This window comes from Galeopterus variegatus, unplaced genomic scaffold (genome assembly GCF_000696425.1).
Source record: "Galeopterus variegatus unplaced genomic scaffold, G_variegatus-3.0.2 Scaffold196, whole genome shotgun sequence".
NCBI lineage: Eukaryota > Metazoa > Chordata > Mammalia > Dermoptera > Cynocephalidae > Galeopterus > Galeopterus variegatus.
Genome location: NW_007726307.1, coordinates 17,780 through 25,778, shown reverse-complemented (window position 1 = coordinate 25,778; position 7,999 = coordinate 17,780). Strand labels below are relative to the sequence as shown.

Below are 7,999 nucleotides of genomic sequence, written 5' to 3'. Positions count from 1 at the left end.
CGGGAGCGCCGCCGCGCTTCCCAAGCGGCGCACTATCCAGTGCGCCACCGGGCCGGCCCAACAACAATAATATTAAAATAATCATATATTGATAATTAATTAAAAGGCACAGATGGTGAGAATGTATTTAAAAAAAAACATTCAATTACAAGAAACCCAGTTTGTTTTATTTTATACTTTTTATTTTGAAATAATCTTAGATTTAAAGAAAAGCTGCAAAAATAGTATAAAATTCTTATAAACCCTTCACCTAAGAGAACATTATAGAACCATGGTAAGATTGCCAAAATTAGGAAATTGACATTCATACAATATTACTAACTAAATTACAGAATTTGACTGAATTTCACCTGTTAGTCCATTAATGTCCTTCTGCTGTTCCAGGATCCAATCCAGGGCCCCACATTACATTTAGCTATCACGTCTCCATCTCCTCCACCCTGTGACTGTTCTTCAGCCCCTTCTTGTCTTTGATGAACTTGGTCCTTTCAGAGCTCTGGTCAGCTACTTTGCAGAATGTCTCTCAATGCTGGCTCTCTGATGTTCTCTCATGTTGAGATTGAGGTTTTGCATTTTTGGCAAGAATATCACAGAGGTAACAAGCATCACATCAGGAGGTGCACAATGTCAGTAAGCCTGATTACTGGTGATGCCATCCTTGGATCACTTGTTTATGGTGGCGTTTGCCAGGACTCTCCACATAAAGTTACTATTTTCACCTTTGTAATTAATAAATATCATAGGAGAGCTACTCTAAGACTACCTAAATAACGCTTTTTCCTCAGACTTTCACCCACTGATTTTAGCATCCATTAGTGTAATTTTCTTGCAACAAATTCTACTGTAGTGTTTACTTAGTGGTAATTTTGTATTTCTATAATTCCATCTATATTAAGTGGGAGAGAAATCCACTTTGAATATAAATAAAAGCACAAATTTAGTCAAAAGAGAATAAAAAACATGTTTCATTCTAACACTAATCAAAATATGCATATAGCAGGAGTGGCAATATTAATATCAGGCAAAGTAGATTTCTGAGCAAAGACTACATTATCAGGGATAAAGAAGGTTATTTCATAATGAGAAAGGGGTAGATTCACCATTAGCATGTAACAATCCTGAACATTTGTGCCCCTAATAACAAGCTTCAAAATACATGAAGAAAAAACTGATAGAAATGAAAAGGAAAAATAAATATACAACTATGCTTGGAGAATTTCAATGTCCCTCTCTCAGTAATTGACAGAAAAAGTAGACAGAAAATTTGTAAGGATACAGAAGATTTGAACCACACTATCAATTTCTCCTAACTGACATTTGCAGAATGCTACACCAAACAACAAGAGAATATTCATCGGTTTCAAGTGCACATGGAAAACATTTTCAAGGGCCGGCCCGTGGCTCACTTGGGAGAGTGTGGTGCTGATAACACCAAGGCCAAGGGTTCGGATCCCTATATACGGATGGCCGGTTAGCTCACTTGGGAGAGCATGGTGCTGACAACACCAAGTCAAGGGTTAAGATCCCCTTACCAGTCATCTTTCAAAAAAAACAAAGAAAACATTTTCAAAGATATGCCAGGGTCTGAGCCACAAAACAAATCTGAATAAACTGAAAAGGATTCAAATAAAGAACACTCTTATACAAAGAGTGTTCTCTAACCACGATGGGATTCTTTCAGAAATTGACATGGGATGTCACTACAGATCCTACAGACTTTAAAAGGATAAGGAAATAATAAGGGAAGATTATAAACAACTTTAAGAAAATAAATTCAAGGACTTTGATAAGATGGACACATTCCTCGAAAGATAAGAACTATCAAAGTTTACCTAAGATGAAATAGGTAACCTGAACAGCTCTATATCCATCAAAGAAATTGAACTGCAATCATGTGCTGCAAAATGACCTGCACACATGATGATGACAGTCCCATTAAGATTACAATGGAGCTGAAAAGTTTCTATTTCCTTGTGATGTCGTAGCCACTGTTATGTCATAGCGCAAGGCGTTACTCACATAGGAGTAATAGGCTACACCATACAGCCCAGGTGTGTAGTAGGCTAAACCACATAGGTTTGTATAAGTACACTCTATAATGTTTACACAACAATGAAATTGCCTAATGACATGCTTTTCGGAACACTAAGCAATACATGACTGTAGTTAAAACCTTCTTGCTACAAAACCTCCAGACTTAAATGCCTTCACTGGTGAAATTTACCAAACATTTAAGGAAAAAATAGTACCAATTTTACACAAAGTCTTAAAGAAACTTGAAGAAGGAGAAATACTTCCCAACTCATACTATAAGGCCAGCATTATTGATTTAAACAAAAAAAGAAAAATAACACAGAAAATTAAACTACAGACCAATATACCTCAGGAACACAGATACAAAAATTCTTAAAATTTTAACAAATCAAATCCAATAACATAAAAAAGGATAACACATCATGACCAAGTGGGAATTATCATGGGAATGTAAGGGTGGTTCAGCACTGGAAAACCAACCAATGTAATATACCATGTTAACAGACTAGAGAAACAGGTAATCCTCAACAGATGCAGAAAAAGCATTAGACAAAATTCAACACCATTTGTGATGAAAACTCTCAGCAAACTAGAAGTAAAAGGGAAATTCCTCAACCTGATAAAGGGCACCTACAAAAAAAAGACTGAATCTTCTCCCTAAGATAAGAAATGAGGAGGGCTGGCCAGTTAGCTCAGCTGGTTAGAGGGTGGTGTTGAGAACACCAAGGTCCAGGATGTGAGTCCCTGTACCAGTCAACTGTAAAAAAAAAAAGGAATGAGGACAGGAAACCTGCTCTTACTACTGCTACTCAACAATTTAACATCATACTGGAGGGTTTAGCCAGGGCAATAAAGCAAAGAAAAGAAAGGAAAACCAGACTGAAAGGAAGGAAAAAAACTGTGCCTGTCACTGACAATGTGACTGTCTATGTGTAACACCCCTCAGGATATACAAAAAAAAAGCTCCTAGGACTAATATATGAGTTTAATTAGGTTGCAGGATACGAGACCTATCTACAAACTCAATTGTATTCACTGAGGACATAAAGAGGGCAACTGAACACATGAAAGTGTGTTCAACATCATTAGCCATTAGGGAAATTACCACAATGAGATATCCCTGCACAGCTGCCAGAATGGCTAGAATAAAAAGTGACAACATCGAATTCTGGCATAACGGCAGAGAAACTAGTGGGAATGTAAAATGACACTGAACTTTGAAAACAGTCTGGCAGTTTCTTAAAAAACTAAACACGCAACTGTCATATGACCTAGCAAGTGCCATTCTGGACATTTACCCAGAGAAATGAAAACACAGTAAAGGGACATGAAAAGCAACTACATTGTATACTGATAATTTTTAAAAATTAAAAAAAGAAGAAAAGAAGTGAAAACACAGGTTCATGCAAAAACCTGTACATGAATGTTTTTATTTATTTATTTATTTATTTATTTTTATTTTTATTTTTTTTTAAAGATGACCAGTAAGGGGATCTTAACCCTTGACTTGGTGTTGTCAGCACCACGCTCAGCCAGTGATCGAACCGGCCATCCCTATATGGGATCCGAACCCGTGGCCTTGGTGTTGTCAGCACCGCTCTCTCCCGAGTGAGCCATGGGCCGGCCCTACATGAATGTTTTTAAACAGCAGTTTTATTCACAAGAGTCTCCAAACTGGAAACAACTCAGATACACTTCAGCGCATGATCAGTCAACAAACTGGAACACCTGCACCACAGAAAACTACTGGGCATTAAGAAGGAACAAGCTATTGAGACATGCAGCAACTCATACAGAGAATTACAGAGTGAGAAGAGGCAACCCAATTTATCCGTGGTTCCTTAAGATGACATTCTGAAAATGACAAAAGTGTAAAAATTGAGAACAAATTAGTGATTGCCAGGAGTTGGGGAGGAGGGCAAGAGGTAGTTCTGACTATAAAAGGACAGCATCAGGGATCCTATGGTGTGACTATTTTGTATCTTGCCTGTGGTGGTTATCACGAGTCTACTCATGATATAACTGTGTAAGTACCTACATGTATGTACATACACCCCCACATCACCCCACTACATGTAAAAACTGGTTGTTTTTCAGGTACCAGGTGCAGTACTCCCTTGAGAATTTCTTGTAAGGCTGGTGGTGTGGTGCTGAACTCCTGCAATTTTTGTTTGTCTGGGAAATATACAATTTGTCCTTCATTTCGGAAGGACGGCCTTACTGGGTAATGTATTCTTGGCTGGCAATTTTTGTCTTTTAGTAATTTGAATATATCATCCTATTCTCTTCTGGCTTTTAGGGTTTCTGATGAAGTTTTTTTTTTTTTAAAGATGACCGGTAAGGGGATCTCAACCCTTGGCTTGATGTTGTCAGCACCATGCTCACCCAGTGAGCTAACTGGCCATCCTATATAGGATCTGAACCCGTGGCCTTGGTGTTATCAGCACCGAACTCTCCCCAGTGAGCCATGGGCTGGCCCGTGAAAAGTCTGCTGTTAGTCTGGTAGGGGCTCCCTTACAGGTGATTTGATGTTTTTCTCTTGCAGCTTTTAAGATTTTCTCTTTGTCTTTGAATTTGCCAATTTGACTATAACACATCTTAGAGAGGACCTTTTTGGATTGAATTTCTTTGGGGATCTTTGAGCTTGCTGGATCTGACGATCTGTATCTTTCCCTATACCTGGGAAGTTTTCTGCTATTATTTCATTGAATATGTTTTCAGCAAAACTGCAGGATAAAAATCAACATGCAAAAATAAGTAGCATTTTTATACTCCAGCAATGAACTAGCAGAAAAAGAAATCAAGAAAGCTAGCCCATTTACAATAGTCACCAAAAAAATAAAATACCTAGGAATAAAGTTAACCAAGGATGTGAAAAATCTCAACGATGAGAACTACAAATCACCGTTTGGAGAAATTAAAGAGGACACAAGAAGATGGAAAGATATCCCATGCTCTTGGAAGAATTAACATTGTGAAAATATCCATACTACCCAAAGTGATCTACTGATTCAATGCAATCCCCATCAAAATACCAATGACATTCTGCACAGAAATGGAAAAAACAATCCTAGCATTCATATGGAACAACAAAAGACCCTGAATAGTCAAAGTAATCCTGAGCAAAAAAAATAAAGCTGGAAGCATAACGTTATCTAACTTTAGAGAACCCAGAAATCAGCCCATACACCTACAGCCATCTGATTTTTGACAAAGGCACTAAGACTACACACTGGGGAAGAGACTGCCTCTTCAATAAATGGTGCTGGGAAAATTGGACATACATATGTAGATGAATGAAACTAGACCTGTACCTCTCGCCATATAACAAAATCAAGTCAAAATGGATTAAAGAATTAAATATACATCCTGAAACTATAAAACTCCTAAAAGAAAACATAGGGGAAACACTTCAGGAAGTAGGATTGGGCCTAGACTTTATGAATACGACCCCAAAAGCATAGGAAACCAAAGGAAAAATAAACAAATGAGATTATATGAAACTAAAAAGCTCCTGCAGAGCAAAAGAAACAATTAACAAAGCAAAAAGACAACCAACAGAGTGGGAGAAAATATTTGCAAAATATGCATCTGACAAAGGATTAATATCCAGAATACATAAGGAACTCAAACAATTTAAAAGCAAGCAAGAAACAAGTAACCTGATTTAAAAATTGGCAAAGGAGCTGAACAGGCATTTCTTGAAGGAAGATATACAAATGGCTAACAAACACATGAAAAATGCTCAACATCACTCAGCATCAGGGAAATGGAAATCAAAACCACATTGACACATCATCTCACTCCAGTTAGGCTGGCTAATATCCAAAAGACTGAGAATAATAAATGCTGGCGAGGATGTAGAGAAAAAGGAACTCTCCTACACTGTTGGTGGGACTGCAAAATGGTGCAGCCTTAGGGCCAATCCGTGGCTCACTTGGGAGAGTGTGGTGCTGATAACACAAAGGCCACAGGTTCGGATCCTATATAGGGATGGCCGGTTCTCTCACTTGGGATAGTGTGATGCTGACAACACCAAGTCAAGGATTAAGATCCCCTTACCGGTCATCTTTAAAAAAAAAAAAAAAAAAATGGTGCAGCCTTTATGGAAAATAGTATGGAGGTTCCTCAAACAACTACAGATAAAACTGCTATATGACCCAGTTATCCCACTGCTGGGTATATAACCAAAGGAATGGAAGTCGTCATGTCAAAGGAATACCTTCACTCCTGTGTTTACTGCAGCACTATTTACAATAGCCAAGAGCTGGAACCAGCCTAAATGCCCATCATCGGACGAGTGGATAAGGAAAATGTGGTATATATACACAATGGAATATTAGTCAGCTATAAAAAAGGGTGAAATATTGCCTTTCACAGCAACACGGATGAACTTAGAGAAAATCATACTAAGTAAAATAAGCCAGGCACAGAAAGAGAAATACCATATGTTCTCACTCATAAGTGGGAGCTAAAATAATAAACATATAAATAAAAGAAAGAAAAATACAACATTCTCAATAATACACTGATCTCTCAAAAGGACAACTGAGGTTACTAGAAGCAGGAAGGGAGGGGAGAAGAAGGAATGGGTAAAGGGCCATGAATAGCAGTGATAGTGTATATTAGTGGATATAATAATTATTCTGATGTGAGCATCACATATTGCACATGAGTATTGATATTCAACTCTGTACCCCACAGGAATGTACAATCAAGTTTGTTACAATAAAAATAAATAACAAGTTGAAAAAAAAAAAAAAACTAACCAAAAGGATAGCCATAACAGATCTCTTGATTTACCTTCCAAACCTGTTTCTTTTTTTTTTTTTTCCTTTTTGTCTTTTTTCGTGACCGGCAACGGGATCGCAACCCTTGGTGTCGCACCCGCGCCACACTCAACCAGTGAGCGGAGTGGTCTCTATATGGGATCCAAACCCTCGGCGGGAGCGCCGCCATGCTCCCAAGTGCCACACTCTACCGAGTGTGCCACCGGGCCGACCCCCAAACCTGTTTCAACGCTATCATTCCCATCTTAATAAATGAAAGCACTGAGACTTACAGTCAAGATGGCGGAATAGACGGTCCTTAGCATCACTCTCTCCCACAAATCAAACGATTTAAACTATAAAAACATAACATCAAGTGCATATGGAACAGGGAGACGTCCAGCGGGGGAGGCAGAAGCTCCGCGGAGACCACATGCCCTGCGGAGCTGCCGTCGCACGATCTGGCAGATAGGCTTCACTGCTGCCACCCCGCTCCATTCCCATCCCAGCCCAGTGCACACAGAGTGGGGAGATTTCCGGCAGGGGAGGTGGAGGCTCTGCAGAAACCACACACCCTGTGGGGCCACCACTGCGTGATCCAGCAGGTAGGCTTCACTGCAGGCACCCGGCTCCATTCCCAGCCTGGCCTCGTGCGCTCGGAGCAGGGAGATGTCCAGCAGGGGAGGTGGGAACTCCACAGGGACCACACTGCTGCCGCACGATCCAGCAGCCCGGCCCAATGCGTACAGAGCACAGAGACGTCCAGCAAGGGAGACAGAAGCTCCATGGAGTCCACACACCCTGTGGGGGGGCCACCGCCACATGATCCAGCAGCAGGTAGGGTTCACTGCCGTCACCCGGCTCCATCCCAAGACCGGCCTAGCGTGCACGGAGCAGGGAGACATCCAGCAGGGGAAGGGGAAGCTCTGCAGAGACAACACGTTCTACAGTGCCTCTGCGCATCCCAGCAGCCCGGCCCAGAGTGCACGGCCCAATGCGTACGGAGCACAGAGACATCCAGCACGGGAGGTGGAAGCTCAGCAGAGACCACACACCCTGTGGTACCGCCCCGTGATCCAGCAGCCCGGCAGAGTCCAGGCTGACCAGAGAGGTGGCTCCCCAGAGAGGCCCAAGACCACAGGCAACCACACACGCAAGGCACTAGTGGCCAACTGAGCAGTCACTGAGGTAGCCAT

General features: G+C 40.8%; 1 protein-coding gene across 1 annotated transcript in view; it reads right to left on the bottom strand.

The window, feature by feature from the left end:
- ACAD9 (acyl-CoA dehydrogenase family, member 9) overlaps window positions 1–7,999 on the bottom strand; it is a 44,524-nt gene that overhangs the window by 27,419 nt on the left and 9,106 nt on the right. The gene's annotated exons all lie outside the window — the stretch shown is intronic.